A 19,852-nucleotide genomic window follows, 5' to 3' on the forward strand; every position below is an offset into this window, starting at 1 on the left:
CATGTGGCTGAGCCCTCCTGACCCACACCCCACTCCTGCCCACACACACCTCCTCAAGCATCAGAGAAAGATTCACCCTGCATCCTTGCCTCTCCCTTCCCGCCCCCCCACCCAGCTTCACTAAGACTCTTTCAAGTGCTCCAGAGCTAGGGGCGCCTCTTCTTGCCTAGAGGCCTTTGTACGTGCTCTTCCCTTCCTCTGCCAGGAACACCCCCTCTCTCCTCTCCCCTGTTTCTGGTTAACATCTTCTCTGCCATCTCTCCTTAGCTCTTCCCCTGGGGAGTGTCCTAGTTACCACCACCCCATAACACACACACACACACACACACACACACACATTACACAGACCACACCGCACACAGGCGCAAGCACACTCCATTACACAGATCACAGACACAAAGGCTCACACATACACACACTTGCACATTTACACACACTACATGCCATAGACCACAGACACACACCCGCACACATCACTTGGACCATTCAGTGTGCACCTCTTACATGCCTTGACCACACAACAAACGCACACACGTTCACACACACACCTTACACGGTGGTGCCCCTCCCAAGGGCTCCTACAGCCTCTAATCTTGCCTCCTCCCCGTGGTATTTACCCTCCCCCACTCCAGTGAGGACAGGGACCCATCCCCCTTCTCCTCCATTCCAGCACAATCCAGGCCTTGCACCAATTCTTGCTCAACCCTTGATCCCTTCCCATGGGCAACATTTGTGTTTTGGCCAAGCCGTGGAGCATGTGAGATCTTAGTTCCTTAACCAGGGATGGAACTTACGCCTCTGCATTGGAAGTGTGGAGTCAAGCACTGGACCGTGAGGGAAGCTCCCCCCATGTCCAACACTGTCCCAGTCCCACTCCATCGAGGTCCTCTCAAATGAATGCCCGCCCCTATTTGTGCCAGGAGCTGTCCACACTCCCGCTAGAGCCACTCCAGGCCTCGCCTTCTCACCTGCAGGTCACAGGCACCTGGGCTTTGAACAGTCACACTCCCAGGTGTGAGTGTCCCAACCCCTCCCACCCCCGTCAACCCTCCAGGGCCTCAGGAGTATTTGGTGGCTTGAACAGCACCAGAACATTGAGGTCACTTCTTTTGGGAGTCTCGACTTTCTCATCTGTAAAATGACACTGAAAGCGATGTGTCCCAGTGGATGTCATTTCAGGGCTGCCAGCTTCCTGCTGGGCTGAGTTTGTGAATGAACTGAGCTTTGGTTGGTGCAACTCATCCTTGAGGTGAGCCCGCTCCCCAACTGAGTGTCCTGGTCATGCCCTTCCTGCAAACTGAGACCCTGGGGCACTTTGCACTAAGCCCTGGAGTGGGGTTGGCTTGGGGTTCTTGACAAGCAGCAGGCATTGTCTGTCTGGGGGGGCTGCCTTGCAAGGAGGAAGACTTGTGACCTCCACGGAGCAGGGGAGGGAGATGGAAGGGGGGACAGGGAAACTGGGCTGGAGCCTCAGATCCCCTCCTGCCATCCAGCAGAGTGCCACCGTGGTTGCCTGACCCTGATGAGAGAAACTTCTAGAGAAGGACTGGTTTTGGCGAGTGACCAGAATCAGGTGAATGAGGGGAAACAGGCAGGTATGGAGAAAGCCCTGAGGGACCTGCTTTCATCAAGGTAGATGCGTTTATGGGAGATGGGAAAGATGAACCTCAGTGTCCACCCTCTCGGTCACTGCCCCTTGGGTGTTAGGGCCCCTTCCCCGGCTCAGCAGGAGCCCGGCAGCTCACCTGAGCTCAGACTCGGGGTGGCACACAACACCCCTTATTCAGAGAGGGAGAAACAGAGGCCAGGGCCAGGAGGGGACTGGCCAGGCCACATGGAAGGGGGCGTGGATCGGCCGCCTGCTGGTCTCTGAGTTTTCCTTCACGGTGGAGTTGCTGACACCTCTGTGTCCCTGGCATGGAATTACATGCTGGGCACATGGTGAAGAAAGAATCCACTGCTGCCCTGGTGGAGCTTAGAGTCTAAGGAGTGAATAAATGAGGCAGCACAAGAAAAGCAGGAAGGGATGGAGGCTGGGATGGTAAAGACAGAACACTCACACTCTTATAAACACTTCCTTATATGGACCTAAGTTTGTGCCCCAGAGTTTCTTCCAGAACCTTCACTCATTCTGTCTAGTTAGTTAGTTCAGTCACTCAGTCATGTCCGACTCTTTGTGACCCCATGGTCTGCAGCATGCCAGGCTTCCCGGTCCATCACCAACTCCCGGAGCTTACTCAAACTCGTGTCCATCGAGTCAGTGATGCCATCCAACCATCTCAACCATCCTCTGTTGTCCCCTTCTCCTCCCGTCTTCGATCTTTCCCAGCATCAGGGTCTTTGCCAGTGAGTCAGTTCTTCGCATCAGGTGGCCAAAGTATTGGAGTTTCAGCTTCAACATCAGTCCTTCCAATGAATATTCAGGACTAATTTCCTTTAGGATGGACTGGTTGGATCTCCTTGCAGTCCAAGGGACTCTCAAGAGCTTTCTCCAACACCACAGTTCAAATGCATCAGTTCTTGGGTGCTCAGCTTTCTTTTTTTTTTTTCCAGCTTTCTTTATAGTCCAACTCTCACATTCATACATGACCACTGGAAAAACCACAGCTTTGACTAGACAACCTTCATTCTGTCTAGGAACACATTTTGAACACCTTCACCTGAGGCAGAGTGATTAAGAGCAAAATCCAGACTCTTCCTCCTGGCTGTGTGACTTTGGGCAAGTCCCCGTCCCTCTCCGACTCTTCATGTCATGTCCTCCTCTGGAAAAATGGGTGCATATCCCTCAGAACTCTTGTGACAAAACCCTGAGATGTGGTGAAGTGTCCTCTCTTGCACAGGGACTCTAGCTGGACTCTATTCCAAGTGGCCTCTGGACGTGACTGCTCAGGCCCCCTGAACCACTGGCCTCCCACTTCTGCCTGAACCCCAGTCCCTAGCAGCTCAGCTTTGGGAGGGTATGAGCGGTCCCTTTGAGAGGAGCCCCAGCACCAGCTGGCTGTGATGGCAAGATGATTGGTACCCGTCTGGGTACTCTGGGCTCCTGCCTGTCTGAAGTGGAATGTTTCAAATTTAGATGAGTTCTAGAACCACGGGGTCAAGTGGGTTGGGTGAGCCGTGGGCCCTGCCTCCTGTGACTCACTGATTAAAAAAAGATCAGCCACAGCTTCTAAGTACTGACCACCCCCATCCGCCTTGCCTAACTCACACCCACCTCTTTGCCATCCATTCAAGTCCTTGGGCATCAATTGCAGGACCTCCACAGAAAGTCTTGAGGAGGCGGGGCTGAGACCTGAGGAGGCGGGGCTGAGACCTGAGGAGGCGGGGCCGAGAGCAGGTGCTCACCTAAGGGCAGAGCACCAGAGGGAACGTCCCAGGAAGTATCATGAGACCCTAGGATGTCAGGCTGGAAGAGATCTCAGGGATCACCACTTTGGCAACCCTACATTGCCTATGCAGGAAAGCTTCAGCTCAAAGAAGTGGAGACACTGGTCCAGGGGCACACAGCAAGGCTCATCTGGCCCAGCTGGGACTAGGTGGAAGGAGGGAGGTGGTTGAGCTTTGGAACTCAACTGCCCAGCTTCAGTCTGGGTCTGTTGCTTGCTGGGTCTGTTGTGAGCCTAAGTCTCTGAACCCTCTGTGCTCCAGTCTACTCATTTTGTAGAATGGGAGGAATAATAGTTCCTATTTCAAAAGTGAGGACTTCCCTGGTGGTCCAAGTGGTTGGACTCCATGCTCCCAATGCAGGGGGCACTGGTTCAATCCCTGATCCAGGAACTAAGATCTCACATGCTACACAGTGTGGCCAACCGCCCCCCCGCAAAACAAACAAAAGCAAAAATGGTTTTGAGAAATAAGCATATACTATGAGGTGAAGGCAGGAGGAGAAGGGGATGACAGAGGATGAGATGGTTGGATGGCATCACCGACTCGATGGACATGAGTTTGAGCAAGCTCCGGGAGTCGGTGATGGACAGGGAAGCCTGGCGTGCTTTAGTCCGTGGGGTCACAAAGAGTCGGACATGACTGAGCGGCTGAACTGAACTAATGCAGGTGTACAAGAGCTGGCACACAGCATGCAATGATACCATTCTCAGTCTCCTGATTTCTAGTTCAAGCAGGCTCATCTGGGCTAACTGCTCTGCCAACACTCAGATGGAGAAGTGAGCAAGACAGACCAAGTCTGCCTTCCTGGTGCCTACAGTCCAGATGGGAAACATCTGAAACAGTAACTCCAGAGCAAATCAGCCCATCACATTGAAGTCTTTCTGGTTCAGGGATTCAGGGAGGGTCCCCTGGAGAGGGGCCACTTAAGCTGAGACTGGCAAGATGAAGAGCAGAAAGCATGGTTCCAGGCAGAGGGAATTACATGAGTGAAGACCCGGGGGGCAGAAAGGACATAAAACTGTCCAGACTGGAGGGAAGGTCCAAAGGACTGGAGCTTAGAACCAAAGGTGATGAGAGAGGAAGAGAAGCTGAGGGGAGGCAGACATCCAGAGCCTGGAAACACGGCATCATGAAACCAGAGAGCCAGGGATGGGTAGAGAGGGAAAGAAGTGGTCTCTCAGGCCAGCATATTAGAAAGATCTATCTGGGGGACATCAGTTCAGTTCAGTCGCTCAGTTGTGTCCGACTCTTTGCCATCCCATGGACTGCAGCATGTCAGGCTTCCCTATCCATCGCCAACTCCCGGGGGACATAGAGGGCATATTGATGGGGAGGCTGGCAGAGAGTGGGAGCTGGGGGCCAAGCATGGATTGGGGCAGGGGCAGTGGGTACAGGGTGAAGGGAGCTGACTTCTTTAAGTGGGAAGCTCCTTGGGTCTTGGGCTGGGGGTTGTGGAGGTAGAGGAGGAGGAGTTGGGGATGGCACCTGGGAACGGAACAGGGTCAGGGTGCATGGAAGGAAATGATGGTCAGAAGCGAATTCCAAAAAGAGGGGAGGGGTTGCATCCAGTTTGGGCCACCCCAGCTGTAGCGGCACCCAGGAACCACAGCGGTGTTCTCAGACTCGAATCCCAGTTTAGAGAGTGGCACTCTGGCCCTTTTCTGATTGTGCCTTTTCTCACAGGGCAAGGAATTTGTGATCTGGGCTCCTGAGATCATGAAATTCCCTGTTCAGTGGCCCTCAGCTCATATCCTGGGTCCATCCTCCTGGGGATGGTCTGCGCTGCTGGTTTGGGCACCTCTAATCCTGAGGGGTGACCAGGAGGTGGCTGTTTGCAGGGAGTGTGGGCAGAGTTCACTTATGCAGGCCGGAGCATCAGGACCCAAGCACACCCTCCCCCCACCCCCAGAAAAGAACAAAACCTGAGGCAGAAAGAAAAGAGTGGATTGAGTGGAAACTGGAGGCCAAGGCCGCCCCTCCCCATGCTGCCACTTCCAGCGTGGACCCTAGGAGCCTGTGATTTCTAAATACAAACCCAGCCTTCCAGGTGTGTTTGTCCTTAAGAAGGTGTATTTGTCAAGGAAGGAGGACAGAACATATTTTATTTAGCAGTTCGTTAGCCTGATTTATAACTTGTAAATACTTAGACACCAGGTATGTGGGCTTCTGCTTGTGCCGCTGCCTCCAGTACTGCCCAGAGAGAAGCCACCTCCCAGGTCCCACAGCAGCATCGGGTGGCCAACCCTGGACCAGGAGGTTGGCTCCAGGAGACCCTCCAGGCTTCAGAGCTTCCCGACCCCACTTCCTGAGCACCGGATCTGTGCATCCATCCATCCATCCTCTGCCTTTAGCCCAAGGTCCTCCTGCCTCCCGCTTTGAATGTTCACCTCCCAGCCCCTCCTGCTCCAGGAAGCCTTCCCTCCCCCGAGGCCCTGGGTCTCCAGTTTGTCACTGGTATTATCTGGTCACAGTGGCTGCTGGTGGTCTGACTAGCTGGGGATGTGGCTCCTTTGGGACCAGGAGCTCCTAGAAGCAGCAGCTCCCAGAAGAAGCAGGGTTTTGCCACTTGGGTAGGAATGCAGACTCAGGATCCACACAGGCTTGGGGTCAAATCCCAGCTCTGTGACTTTCCTGCTGTGTGACCTTGGGAGGTGCTTTGCGGCTCTGAGCCGGTTTTCTCTTCTGAAAACCCATAATCATAACTGCACCTCTTGCAGTGAGGAGGCAATGTGGAACGCGGAGCCGGCACTTGGCAAGTACTGGGGAAGGGATTAGGAAGGGCAGGAGTTACATCACTCATTTCTTTTTACAGCTGAGAAAACAAGCGGAGGAGGCTCAGGGAGGTAAAGCCGGTTGCCCAAGGTCACACAGCCCAGTAGGAGGAGGATGGGGGCCCAGGGAGGCTGGCTGACTTGTGCTCTAATCACTGAGCCCTCTGGCCGCAGGCCCGCCCGCTCAAGTACCTTTCCCTGTCTCCGTGGCCCGTGGACCCCCGAAGGCTGCGTGGGGCCACGGGGACAAGTGGCACGGCCGAGGCTGAGCCCACGGGGCCGGAAGGGTTAACGCGCTCCGCCGCAATGGGCCGGCCTCCGGGGGAACCAGCCAATGGGCACGCGCCGCGATGAGGTAATGCCGGGGACCGCGCGCGAGTGGGCGGATCCTCGCCCGTGGGGGTCCTCGCCGCGCTCCAGTTCCCTCCCTCCCCACCAACTCCTCACCTTTGACCTTGATGTTCCCCACTCCCCACCCCGCAGCCTTACAGCCGCAGAAACCTCTGTGCTGGACCCTTAAGGTCTGCAGCATATGAACCTGGAGAGAGGTCCTATCTCCTTTGAGACTCAGTTTCCTCTCTTGCAAGAAGATCGCTGAAGACGCGACTAGTTGGTGAACATTCTTGGATCCCAGAACGGTTTTCAGCCCCTCCCCGCCCTTGGTCCACCGTATAGCGGCCACGACCCTGGCCCTGCCTAGGCAGTGTACGGCGCACTGGGGCAAGGAGTTCTCCCGGGCAAGCGGAAGGAGCCTCGCCAGCCCGTCATCTCCTCCATGCGGGCCCCAGAGCATCATCCCCTCCCTATCCCTGGGGTGTCTGCGATGTCTCTTCGCTGCCCCCAAGGTCCCAAGTTAGCTGCAAAAGCAGCTGGACAGGCCAGTCTAGTGGTCACAGGTCAAAGTTCATTGAACCACCAAAATTAATCGAGCATCTACTACGTGCAGCTCAGAGCTCGGCGGGCTTTGGGGGCTGTCCGCGACCCGGGCACCCCTTCCCCGCTGGCCTGCTGGGAGCCCGGGCGCCGGTTCTGGGCACGAAGCGGTTAAAGCCTTTCTAGCTGAGAAGCTGGCTCTGCTGCTGAGGCCCAGGCTTATTAGTCAGCTCGCGGGGAGGAGGTGGGGGGCGGTGGGAGAGAGGAGGGGCTCGAGCTGAGAACCGCAGAAAGCTATTCTCAGGGGCTCCCAAGTGTGGGGAGGGCGGCACAGCAGGAGCTGCTGCTTCCCAGAAAGTTGATTATTTTTAACCCAGGAAGAAGAAAGGAAAGAGGCGAGGGAGAAGGACTCAGAGAAAAGAGGAGAGGATGGCAGAGGAGAGGAGAAGATGGGGAAGCGGGGAGGGCAGGGAAAGGGAAGGTGAGCAGGAGAGAGGGGCCAGGGAAGGCAGAGCTGGGAGGGGACAGGCAGGGGGGCCGCTCAGAGAGGGACTGCAGCCAGAGGCAGGGCCAGTGGGAGTGGGGGAAGCCAGCCGGGGGTCTCTGGGAGGGGACTGGATGTGGAAGGGGCACGTCACGCCCCTCCTGAATCCTGCTGGTTCCTCTCCCAGGCCCCTGGCTGAGAGCAAGGGTGCTTCTATGGGACCCACCCCAGGCCACCCAGCCTGGCCTTCAGCAAGCCTGAGCAGAAAGCAGCGCCCTCTTGGGTATCCCCAACCCAGGGCTGTGCGGGGCACAGAGGCTTGGAGAGTAGGGGGCACCAGGCAGCCACATCCCTGCCCTAGGGTGCTCTCCAGCCCACAGCAGCCCCGAAACTTGCTCTTGTTTAGGTGGTGATCACTGGGGAGGGGGCAAGGAAGACCTCCCTGAAAACCCCATATGGCTCTGCAAGGGAGGGGTTCAGCTTAAGGTGGAGCCAAGCCGAACACCAAACCCAGAGGGGGCCTATGAGGAGGGTGCTGGGGACACAGTGACAAACAAGACAGACACAGCCGGGGCAGAGGATGCACAAACCATTATGAATAATGCATTAAATAATGGCAAGGGGGTGGCAGGCTGGCAGGGGACTGTGAGGGGCACTGGAAGTGCTGATCCCGAGGCTGATCTCTGCAGGGGTCCTGGGAGGGATCTGCAAGGAGGAAGGAGGGGTGCCTGAGGACTGGAGGGGCTTAACTGAGGGCAGAGTTACTGGTGGAGGGAGAGTGGATGGCGTGCTTGTGGGTCCCAAAGGCACAAGGGCTTGAGAGAGCATCAGGGTGGCCAACCATAGCCCTTGTCCTAGAGGCGGCCGGAAGCTTCAGAAGTTTTACAGAGCAGAGGGGAGATCAGGGCTTTCCAGGTGGTACAGTATAAAGAATCTGCTTGCTGATGCAGCGGACATGAAAGACGTAGGTTCTATTCCTGGGTTGGGAAGATCCCCTGGAGAAGGAAATGGCAAACCCACTCTAGTATTCTTGCCTGGAAAATCCCATGGTCAGAGAAGCCTGGCGGGCTACAGTCCATGGGGTCACAAAGAGTCAGACACTACTGAGGATTGAGCATGTACACACATACTGAGAGGAGACCAGATCCGCAAAATTCACCTGGGCTGTAGAGGACGAAAGTGGATACCGGAGAAGTCCCAAGTTCCCAGGAGAGTGATGGCAGCCTGGCCTGGGGAAGTGGCCTCTGAGACGGAGAGGAGGCTGGCGTTGGACATGACTGGGAGGTCCAGAGCACAGGAGCTGGTCTGTCATGGTGTGGGGGAAAAGGAGGCCGAGGAGGGAAGTGCCAGAACCGTTCCAGGCTCTGGCCCCTGCAAGGAGGGCGGCTGGGGCTGTCCCCTAAGACAGGGCAGCCAAGGGAGGAGGTTCACGGGAGGTCAGGTGTTTGTGTTGGGCCAGGGTGGGGACAGGCTGCAGGAACAGCCTGAGCAAAGGCGCAGAGAGAAGGGCCGCATGAGGAAACCACATGAGGACCCATGGAATGTGCTGGAATCTTCCAGAAAGTGGGACTGTGGCTGGTCTTGGTGGCCTTGACTGCAGGCAAAGAGGTCTGAAACCAAGTTATAGTCAGTAGGGAGCATAAGAAGGCATGTTCCAACGATGGACATGGGGAGGGCACCAGCAGTGATCAGCAGGGCCAGGGATGAGCCTATGACAGCTGGTGCCTACACCCCGAGGCTGGAGGTGGGATGTGAATGCCTGGGGCGTGTCACGAGCACACCTCTGGGACAGCCTATAGGGTGGGTGAGTAAGAGTAACTGTGCGTGTGTCCCTTGCACTGAGTGTCCTAACCTTCACTCAAGGCAGGCCCTGGGGGACACCTCCGAATCCTCCAGGACCAGAGTGTGGTCTGACCAGGCCAGACCAGCTCAAGGGGGATGATGAATGGAGGAGGACCTCAGCCACCAGTCACAGCTCTGGAAGTCTTGGACACACACACACACAGACAGACATGAAACCGCTGTGGAACCTGGAAGCAGCATCTGACCCCCTCCCCAAAGGAGCTGGGGCAGGTAGTGCTGGGTTATCGGGTTATTGACTGGGGCGGGAGCAATGACTGTATGCTTTCAACTACTTCAGGGGGCAGAGGAAGCCTTGCCGCAATGACCCAGGGTCACCCACGCCCGCTTCCCAGGGTGGGAGGGCAGGTCTGCTTAGCCTGGGGCTGCCCTTAATACAACGGTCCAGTGGCTCAGCTGAGGCCTGATTCCAGATGTGGCTGGCGCTGTGGCCTGACCACCTGCAGCTCTGGCCTCACCTTGAGACTCTTGGGCCACATGGACCTGTGGCTTTCCCATCAGTCCTGCTACCTACCGTTAGCACACAACTCCCCAGGGTGTGTGCACATCATAAAGTCAAGGTGAAGCTGAAGGAACAAACTTGCATCCAAACTCGTTGCCTGGCTGACTGTGAGCACTGGCCTCTTGTGCCTCAGTTTCTTCATCTGAAAAATGGGCCTAATCATGGCAGAGGCAGAGAAATGGTGGAGGTAAGGCCCTTAGCAAGGAAAGGGGCTTGTCCCAGGTCACCTGCAGCCTTGAAGCTTCCCCATCAGTATGGGTTGCAGGCCTCCAAAGTGGAAGAGAATTGGGCTTACCGCCATGTCCCACCATGGGTTGGGTGGTGGTATTGTTGCAGGTGAGAAGAGAAAGGTTCAGAGGAATTGGTAACTGGCCCTACAGGACAGGAAGGGTGCAAATTCTCGGGCCTGCTCTCTCCCTGGGATTCGGGATTCCATTCCCACCACCCTCCTCCGGATAGAAAAACTCAAGTGCAAAATGCATTTCCCCTGCAGGACATTCTCCTCCCTCTCCCCAAAACCCACACAGTGACCCTGGCCTGGCCCTCTGCGCCCAGGAGGAGCAGGGTCCCCATCAGGCATCTCGGAGCTGGCTTTCACATCGATGGAGCACAAAGGGGGCTAGCCGGGCAGAGAAAGAGCCCGACAGGCCAGGAGCCTGCTCCGCGGGCGCTTTTCTCCCCGCTTTCTTCCTCTCTGGGCTCTTTGTTAAGCTCCCTTTCAGCTGAGCCGGCAGAGCCTGGGTGTTCCGAGCTGACAATAATTGCTGCGTCTAGACAGTGTCTGGTATGAGGCCTCCCTCTCCCGCGCCTCCCCAAGGCTCCCTTTCCCAGCGCTGCCGGCCCTGCCCCATGCCCTGTGGTTCCCACACCCCTTCCCTTCTTTCTGGCTGCCCAGGATCCCCGTCCTGCCTCCCTCCTGCTTAGACCCTACACTTCTCTCTCCTTCTCCCCCTTCCATCCTATTGGGTCCCTGGGCCTTAAATCCAGGGAACAAAAGTGGATTTGCATTTGGCTCCAGTTGGCAGGCCTTGGAGAAGGCCGAGTCCAGCCAACCCTCCTGACTGTGGACCTCCCCAGGATCCCAGGCGGCTCACCTTGCTGAATTCTGGGCTAACCTGGAAAGCTCTGGGATTCACCCTGCTCCCTTCCTCATCTTTCCACCCAGGCTTGGATGGGAACCCAGAGGAATCACCAGAGGTCCAAGGAAGAACCTTCTGGCAGCTCTCGCCATCAGTGAGGGATAGAGTGCTTTCAGGAAATGCAGGGAGTAGGAAGTGGATTTTCACAAGTTCTGAGATTTGTCCCTGCCCCCGCTCCGATCAGTCATTCTGGAATGTTTTCCAGAATCTGAAGTCTCCTCACTTCTTAATTCTAGGATCAGAATTGAGACCCCAGTGGTGATTCTGAGACAGTAACAATAACAGTCGACCTTTGCTTGGCCCTCTCCCTGCACCAGGGGCCTTCTGGGTGGCTCAGTGGTTATGAATCCACCTGCCAAGCAGGAGACATGGGTTCAGTCCCTGGGTCAGGAAGATCCCCTGGTGGAGCAACCCACTCCAGTATTTTTGCCTGGAAAATTCCACGGACAGAGAAGCCTGGCGGGCTACAGTCCATGGGGTCACAAAGAATTGGACATGACTGGAGAACTGAGCATACCCTCCCTGAGGCAAGCATCATACAGAGTCTGTATGCATACTCATTTATTTCATTTTCTCAACAGCCCTATAAGAGAGAGTGAAAACAAGACTGTACTTTGTCCCATTTTACAGATGAGGAAACTGAGGTCCAGAGAGGTTAAGTCACTTGCCCAAAGTAGCAAAGCCAAGGAAGTGGAGGAGCCTGGATTTGAAGCCTCAGAGGATGGCTCCAGAGCCCCAACAATGAATAGCAATAGGAGTATTAAATGCTTACTGAATACCTGAGGCTGCATTTAACATTTTACATGTGCTGTGTCCTTTATCCTCACAACAGTGAGGATAGGATCCAGGGTTATGCCCATTATATGCATTAAAGGAGACTAGCCCAGGGCTGCTGGGTGTGGCCAGATGGTGACCTAACTCTGTTAGAAAGGCCCAGTAATCCCTGAGCTGCACATGAAAAGCTTAGCCTGGAGCAGGAGCTCAATAAGTGTTGCTATTTCATTTCCCACTTCTTCCTTCTGGGCTTTCATGAGCCCCAGCCAGGCTGGAGAAGACAGTGTGGGAGTCTCTCCTCATGACAGAGGGGCCTAGCAAACCAGTCACTTTCAGTGTGGAGAGGAAATTATGATGACGCGAGTGATGCAGGACCTCTGGGAGACAAGAGAGGGGACCTTGAATCCAAGAAGGCTTCCTGGAGGAGGTTGAATCAACACTGTCTAGGAGAATGAGTAAGAGTTGGGCAGGCTAAGTGACTTCCCTGGTGATCCAGTGGCTAAGACTGTGCTCCCAATGCAGGGGGCCCAGGTTCGGTCCTTGGTCAGAGAACTAGATCCCACATGCTGCAACCAAGATCCGGAGAATCCAAATAAATAAATAAATAGTTGGTCAGGTTAAGGGGGAGGGAAAGGTGCTCCTGGCAGAGGGACCCACACGTAAGAAGGTCTCGAAGTCCAGCGTTATCCCAGAGAACCCAAGATCTCTAAGCAGCTTTGTTGGACTGAACAGATGCCAGGAAGTCAAGCAAGGAGCCAGGTGAGCCACAAGGCTGCAGCTGCGATTAGGAAGGGGCTCACGGCCAGGCCACTGGGCACTGGGGCAGATCCCAAGGCTGGGAGGCCAGTTAGGAGACTTCAGCAGTCTGGGCAAGCAGCGCTGGGATAACCAGGAAGATGTGGAATGGGCAGGCTGAGTAACTGAGACAGAGGCCTAAGGAGTTTTAGAAAGATGCCTCCTGTGATATCGGGGACTGGCCTGTGAGTTCGCCTTCAGCGCTGTTCCAGACAAGGACACAACAAAGATGAAGGCGTGGAGGTGGGGGGAGCCAGGTGTGTGTCTGGGAGGGAGACAGTGGGGCCAGGTACTGAGCAGCCTTCCTAATCAAGGTTTGGAGGATTAACTGGGAAGATTCATCCAGAACCTTGGCAGGACGGATCAAAGGGGCAAACCTGGAGGCAGAGAGGCTGGGGAAGAGGCCAGGAGGAGGCCGCTGCCGAGTGGATTTTCCTTCTCCAGCAGGTCGGTCCTCATCTTCAGCTGCTCTTCCCTTCTGCAGAGTCATTTTGATTCTGCACCAACTCCCTCCCCATGGGCTGTTCACACCTTCCACACCCAGCTAGAGATGGAAGGAGGACACTCACCATTCAGGCCATCGACAGAAACGTCAGACAGTGTGTCCATGCCTGATCACCTCTCTCGGCTACCGGGGGAGCCAACACTGGTAGGCGCATCGATGAGCTCCCGGCCTGCCAACTCTGGGCCTACCTCGGACCCGTGCAGCTGAGTGGTAGCTTCCCTGGACTTTACTTGGAAGGTGTAGCCTGGTCCTTGTCGGGAGCCATGGGTGCAGAGCATGCACCTCTGGCCTCTGGCCTGAAACACTGGACTGTGGATCTGATGCTGGGAGTTCAGACTGGAAAAGGAGAAAAATAGGAACCAGCAGGTGATATAAGGCCAGCAGGGATGGTCTGGGAGCAGTAACAGCTAAGTCCACAAAGGCCCACCATCCTGGACTCCAAATCCCTGGCTACATAGGTTCAGAACTCAGAATTTTCCCAGTTGTAGGAGGAAAGGATTACACGTAGACCCCATATCTCCTAATACCCCCAGTGAAGTGTGGGGCAGCCCCTGTAATCAGATGTGTTAACAGGTCTGCAGCAAAGCCTATGAACAAAGATATAAATCCTCTCTGAAGCTCAGTTTTCTCATCTCTAACATGGAGCAGTGGCTGTACTAGGCTCACAGGGTTGCCCTGAGAATTTGATGTGTCCCATGATACCGGCCAGCCCGCAGGAGACACAGGTTCTTGGCCTGCCCCGAGCCCTTTGGGGCACGTACTGCTCCTTTCTGGAATATTCATCCCTAGATATCTCAGGAGATCGCTCTCTCACTTCCTTCAGGACTCACCCCAGCAAGGCTTGCCCTGTCTATCCCCGTCTCCAACCGCCCCTGTTCTCCTTTGTCTTCCTTCCCAACCTCTATTATTTGATGTATCACTTAATCAATTACTCCTTTGTTAATTGCCTGCCCTCCTGCAGTAGATTCCAAGCTCCGTGTAGTCAGGACTCTGTGCTGTCACCCACTTTGCCCCAGCACTTAGGAAAGAGCTGGCACAGATGGGCACCCTGATTTCTGTTGAATGAGCGACAGTCTGTTAAATGTGCCTTGTGCATCGAAAAGGCTCAATGAGGCCCAGCCCTGTACCACCACCCTTTTTATTATTGATGTGCTGTAATTATTTATTTTTTAGTTGCCCCATAGCATGTGGGATCTTCCTGGACCAGGGATCGAACCCATCTCCCCTGCATTGGCAGGTGGATTCTTAACCACTCCACCACCAGCGAAGTCCCACTATTATGAATATTATTATTAGCATCATTACTATGTTCCTGAGCTGATCCCAGTCCTTGGTTCTCCAGCCTCTGAAATGAGCATCCTGGGGACTGAGGCATCAGCCACGAGAAGCAGAACAGGTTCTTGCTGGAGAGACAAAGAAAGCTGCCCGGCCCCCTGGGGGAGCCTGCGCCCCTCACTGGAGAGAGAGGCCTGGGAGAAGCTTGGAGAAGGCACACAGCGCCATGGAACAGGGCTGCCAGAAGGCCATACATAATTCATTGCCAAATGGGGCGGCGGGCGGCTGTGCGCTGGGGGCTCACTCTGCGCCTGGCACTTTGCTGACTGCTCCTCACACGTTGCCTCATTGCATCTTCTTGGATTTGCGGGGTGCGAACCTTCCTCCGCCTCTCCCTTTTCCCTGGGGGGGAGCCTGAGGTTTAGAGGATGGGGCCACCGTGCAAGTCACACAGCTTCTCAGTGGCCAAGCGGGATCCACAGTCCCTGCCTCTCTGTGGAGGAAAGAGACAGCCCTGGGGACTGAGTGGGGACAGAGACCTACCCCAGACGGGGCAGCAGAGGATGGGCCGGGTCACAGCAGGGCAAAAGGAAGGGGGCAGAGGACCCGCAGCCCACCTCCTCCTCCTCTCCTGGTGGACAAGCTCCCTGCCGTGGCCGCGGAGAACGCTGGCTCTGGAGTTTCAAGAGCTCAGTTTGCTCAGCTGGAAAGTGGGAGGAACAGAATCCATCCCCTGGGGCTCCGAGGTCCTGCAGACAGGATGCTGGCTCAGAAAGTGGCATCTGCCCAGGAGGAAAGCCAGTCCCCCAAAAGGTTACATCCTCTACGATTCCCTTCAGATAGCATATTTGAAGTCACACAATGATAGTGTGATGAAGACAGACTAGGGACACACTGGATGGAGGTGGAGTGGGGGTGTGCTTATGAAAGAGCCCCAGGAGGGATCCTTGTGCCGATGGAAACGTCCTGCATCCTGCCTGAGATGGAGGATCCACAAACCTGTGATGAAATTGTACAGAACTAGAAACACACACAAAAGCGTGTAAGGGAAACTGGGGAATCAGAGTAAGACTGGGAGGCCGTGTCAGCGTCTACATCCCAGCCGTGATATTGTCCCTATTGTTCTGCTCGATGCTTCCACTGGGGGAAGCTGGGTGAAGGGCACAGGGGGTCTCTCTGTACTACTTCCTACAACTGCACGTCCGTCTACAATCATCTCAATAGAGACGTCAATTTAAAAAAATGTCATTTGGAGAATTCCCTGCAGGTCCAGCGGTTAGGCCCTCACTGCTGAGGGCCCAGGGGTGGTCCCTGGTCAGGGAACTCAGATCCCTCGTGTGGCACAGCCCCCCAAAACAAAAAAATGTCATCTACCTCTGCCCCAGAAAGGATTACAAGAACCACCGCAATTCGTTCTTTCCTCAGCTCTGAATTGTCCTTTCTGCCTCACTCTGAGGGTCCCCAGTCTTTATTCCAGAATGTTCCTGTTGTTTCTCACTTTTGCCTAGACAGGAATTCAATACCACCCCACGGGAATCTAGACAGACCCTAGAGGAGGACAAGGAACGCCTTTGTCATCTGTCTCCTGTCTGCAACCAGCTGGGAATCACAGCCACGCTGAGGCTCCAGTCAGGATTACGAAAACCATGAGCCCACCAGCCTTGGTCTTCCTCTCCAAGAGAGTGTGGGTCAGTGGAGAGAACGCTGAGTGTCCGGCCCTACGGCTCCCAGAGTCAGCCAATCTTCTGCCGCACCGTGTGACTCTAGACAATCCCTGTCCTCTTTTTGGTTCCTAGTTTCCTCACTTGAAGCACAAACGAACTGGACTGGATTATCCTCAGGGGTCTTCCAGGCCCGTGAAGAAGTGAGCCTGGCCCCTATGCTGCTGCCCAGGGGACTCTCCTTAACGTTTGTGTGACTGGTTGAGAAGAGCAGGGCCCCAGGCCTGCCTCGGGCCCTCCCTGCCTTTTAGCATCAGTGCAGTGAGAGGTCATTAAGTCACTCAACAAACGTGCATTGAGCACTCACCAACCGCCAAGCACTGGAGAATAAAAGGTAGTGGGTGGGAGGGCAATGCTGTCCCTGCTTTTGTGGACCCTGCAGTCTAGGAGGGAAGAAAGCCACAAAGAAAGACAAAATAGCAACTGAGATCATGCAAAGAAGGAAAGCAGCAGCTGGGTTGGCATGTTTCAGGGCCACGGTGAGGGCTTCCCTGGGAAGTGACCACTGAGCTGAGGTCTGAGCAAGGAATCAACTCTAAGCAAAGAAGGGGGAAGGTGGCTAAGGGTAGAAGCTCCTCCACAACAGGAGCGGCAAGAGCTGGGGGCCTGTGCAGAGCAAAGGTCTGGAGTGACAGATCATGTTCCAGGAAAGATCAGCAGCTTCGGTGGGTGACACAGGAGAGCCGAGACGAGGGGAGCCAGGCTGAGGAGCCTCGTCCCCATCCTAGACAGAAGGGATCCTGTGAACTGCATTAAGCAAGGGATTTGTGTTTTGGATTTTTTGTGTTGGATTTGCGTTTTGAAAATCTCCTCCTAGTTACCAAGAGGAGAAGAGACCTCATGGGTCCTCCTTGTTGCCTTATATTTTTACCATGGTGTTACTGAGGCATGTCCAAGCATTAAATGAAGCATAAGGTCCTTATAGCTCTTTCTGAAAATTGTTTTGTTATTTATTTCTGTCTGTGCTAGGTCTTTGTTGCTGCATGCAGGCTTTCTCTAGTTGCGGTGAGTGGGGGCTACTCTCCGGCTGTGATGCGCAGGCTTCTCATGCTGGTGGCTTCTCCTGTTGCAGAGCACAGGCTCTGGGTGTGCGGGCTTCAGTAGTTGTGTTGCTTAGGCATGTGGCATCTTCCTGGACCAGAGATCGAACCTGCGCTGGCAGGTGGATTCTTCACCACTAGACCACCAGGGAAGTCTTCCTTATAGCTCTTAGAGCCATAAAACCAAGACAAATTGGTCAAGCAAATACAAAATCAAATTGGATTCATTTCATGGGACAGATCTTTTTTTTGAAACTCTGTCACCACCTACAGTGTGACTATGGCCCAACTACTATGGCTCTGAGTCTGTGGGACAGAGCAGATTGGTTTTATAATCCAAGAAGAAAGGGGCAGACAACTCAAGAAAAAAAAAAAAAATGGAAGCAATGAATTAAAGTACTTCACAAATGAATAGCCAGATAACCAGCAAATGCATGATAAAGTGCCGAGCTTCACGACTCATCAAGAAGAAACACAAATTAAGAAGACGGTGAATTACCACGTCAGACACAAGAAAAGTTAAAGTGAAGAAGACTGACAACAGCAAGTGTCGGTAAGCGCAAGGAGCAGCTGGAACTCACACCCAGCTGGCGGACATGTGAATTGCTACAACCACTGTGGGAAGCCTGGGTGAGGTCTGCTCCAATTGGGTGCATCCTACTCTCTGACCCAGACTTCCACTCCAAGGCCTGCGTCTGTGTGTTCTCCAAAAGATGTGATGGGAATGTTCACAGCAGCACTATTTGCATAATAGCCTTGCATAGAATGAATCCAAATATCCTACAACTGTAGAACAGACAATCTAGTGGATAATCGGTCAGCTTTAAGGATGGATAAGGGCTTCCCTGGTGACTCAATGGTAAAGAGTTCACCTGCAATGCAGGAGGTGCAGGGGCTGCGGGTTTGATCCTGAGTCACCTTGCAAGTGGTAACCCAGGTGCTTGGGCTTGACTGGCGGGAACTTGACACCAGGAATAAGAAAGGGGCTGGCTTTCCAAGCTAGAGAACAAGAGCTCCTTTGGGGAAAGAGGTCTTATCTGCAGCCCCGGGGGACTGGAAATTGGTGGAGATCTTGGCACAGGCTTCCAGGGAAGGGGAGGGTACTGGGCAGCGTAAGGCAGCCACACAGACCATAGTCTATTGACCCCAGGCAGCCTTGGGAAAGCTAAGCTCCAGTCCTGGGTTGAGGATCCATTTGTTTGTACCTTAACCCCTTCCTACCTCCCTCCTTTGAGGGAGGTAAAGAAGGAGGGTTATTTCTTGCTCCTGAAAAGCAGACAAGTAACCTACATGCCAATGAGAAGGGTCCTGACTATCTGGTATACAGCTGTTGCTCAGCGAAGTCTGGCTGGATGAATGTTCAGCTGGGCATGATGCTATGTGAATGGCTGACTGGCGCCTCCCCATGGGAAGTTCACTGACAGGCTTCCAGGAAAGGGACTGTAAAATAAGTTGAGAGTTTTCACTTAAGAAGCACCCACCATGGGCCAGGCCCTCTGCTCAGAGCTTTGGTGCACAACCTCATTTAATTTTACTTATACAACAATAACTCAGACATGACCATTTTAAAAATCAAGTCTGACAGTGTCTGCCTTTCAGCTGGAGAGTCTAGTCCTTTTACATTTAATGTACTTATTATTGCAGGCGGGTTTATGTTTGTCATCCTATTTGATATCTGTCTCCCCCCTTTCTTCTTTGTTCCTTTGTTCTTCTTTGACTGCCTTCTGTTGGGTTAATGAAGTATTTATAAACATTCCATTTTGTCTTTTGCTTTTTTAGTTCTGCCTGTTTATAGTTTGGGCTGCTCTCACAGGGATTACAACGTGCATTCTTAAGTTATCACAGTCTACCTACCCATAATAATGCCCTTCTTCATGTATTCTGTAAGAACTTTATAGAAATTGAATTCTACTTGATATTCTCCTGTCCTTTATGCTATTATGCTCACTTTACTTTTTAAAAAATTTTTATTTTTGGTTGCACTGGGTCTTTGTTGCTGCATGCAGGGTTTCTCTAGTCATTGTGAGGGGTGATTACTCTTGGTTGCAGTGAATGAAAGTGTTAGTCACTCAGTCGTGTCTGACTCTTTCTGATCCCATGGACTGTAGCCTGCCAGGCTTTTCTGTCCATGGAATTCTCCTGGACAAGAATTCTGATGTGGGTTGCCATTCCCTTCTCCAGGGGATCTTCCTGACCCAGGATCCCCTGCATTGATCAAAACCCAGGCCTCCTGCATTGCAGGTGGATTCTTGGCTATCTGAGCCATCAGGGAAGCCCGTCTGGTGCATACGCTTCTCAGCGAGGTGGTTTCTCTTGTTGAAGAGCGTGGGCTCTAGGTGGTCAGGCTTCAGTACTTGCAGCACTCGGTCTTGGTAGTTGTGCCTCGCGGGCTCTAGAGTGTGGGTTCAGTAGTCATGGTACATGGACTTAGCTGCTCCGCAGCATGCGGAATCTTCCCCAACCAGGGATTAAACCTATATCCCCTGAATTGGCAAGCGGATTCTTACCCACTGCACTGCCAGGGAAGTTCCCATATATTTTACTTTTATAGGCGATATAAATTCCAGAACACGCTGTCATTTTTGCTTTAAGGACTCAATTAATTTTTAAAGATGTTAAGAAAAGGAAAATAGTCTTTTGTTTCTATTCACCTATTCACCATTCCTGGTGCTATTTTTTCCTATAAAAATTTCCTTGTACATTTTCTGCTATTCTGGCATCATTTT

At 53.7% G+C, this 19,852-nt stretch overlaps 1 long non-coding RNA gene across 1 annotated transcript; it reads left to right on the plus strand.

The window, feature by feature from the left end:
• Positions 1 to 12,323: 12,323 nt before the first annotated feature.
• On the plus strand, positions 12,324 to 13,712 carry LOC120852076. The gene is made up of 2 exons (XR_005718468.1): positions 12,324 to 12,549; positions 13,030 to 13,712. It is a non-coding gene; the product is annotated as an uncharacterized LOC120852076 (long non-coding RNA).
• Positions 13,713 to 19,852: the final 6,140 nt, after the last annotated feature.

The sequence above is a fragment of the Oryx dammah genome, unplaced genomic scaffold, assembly GCF_014754425.2.
Source record: "Oryx dammah isolate SB20612 unplaced genomic scaffold, SCBI_Odam_1.1 HiC_scaffold_25, whole genome shotgun sequence".
Lineage (NCBI taxonomy): Eukaryota > Metazoa > Chordata > Mammalia > Artiodactyla > Bovidae > Oryx > Oryx dammah.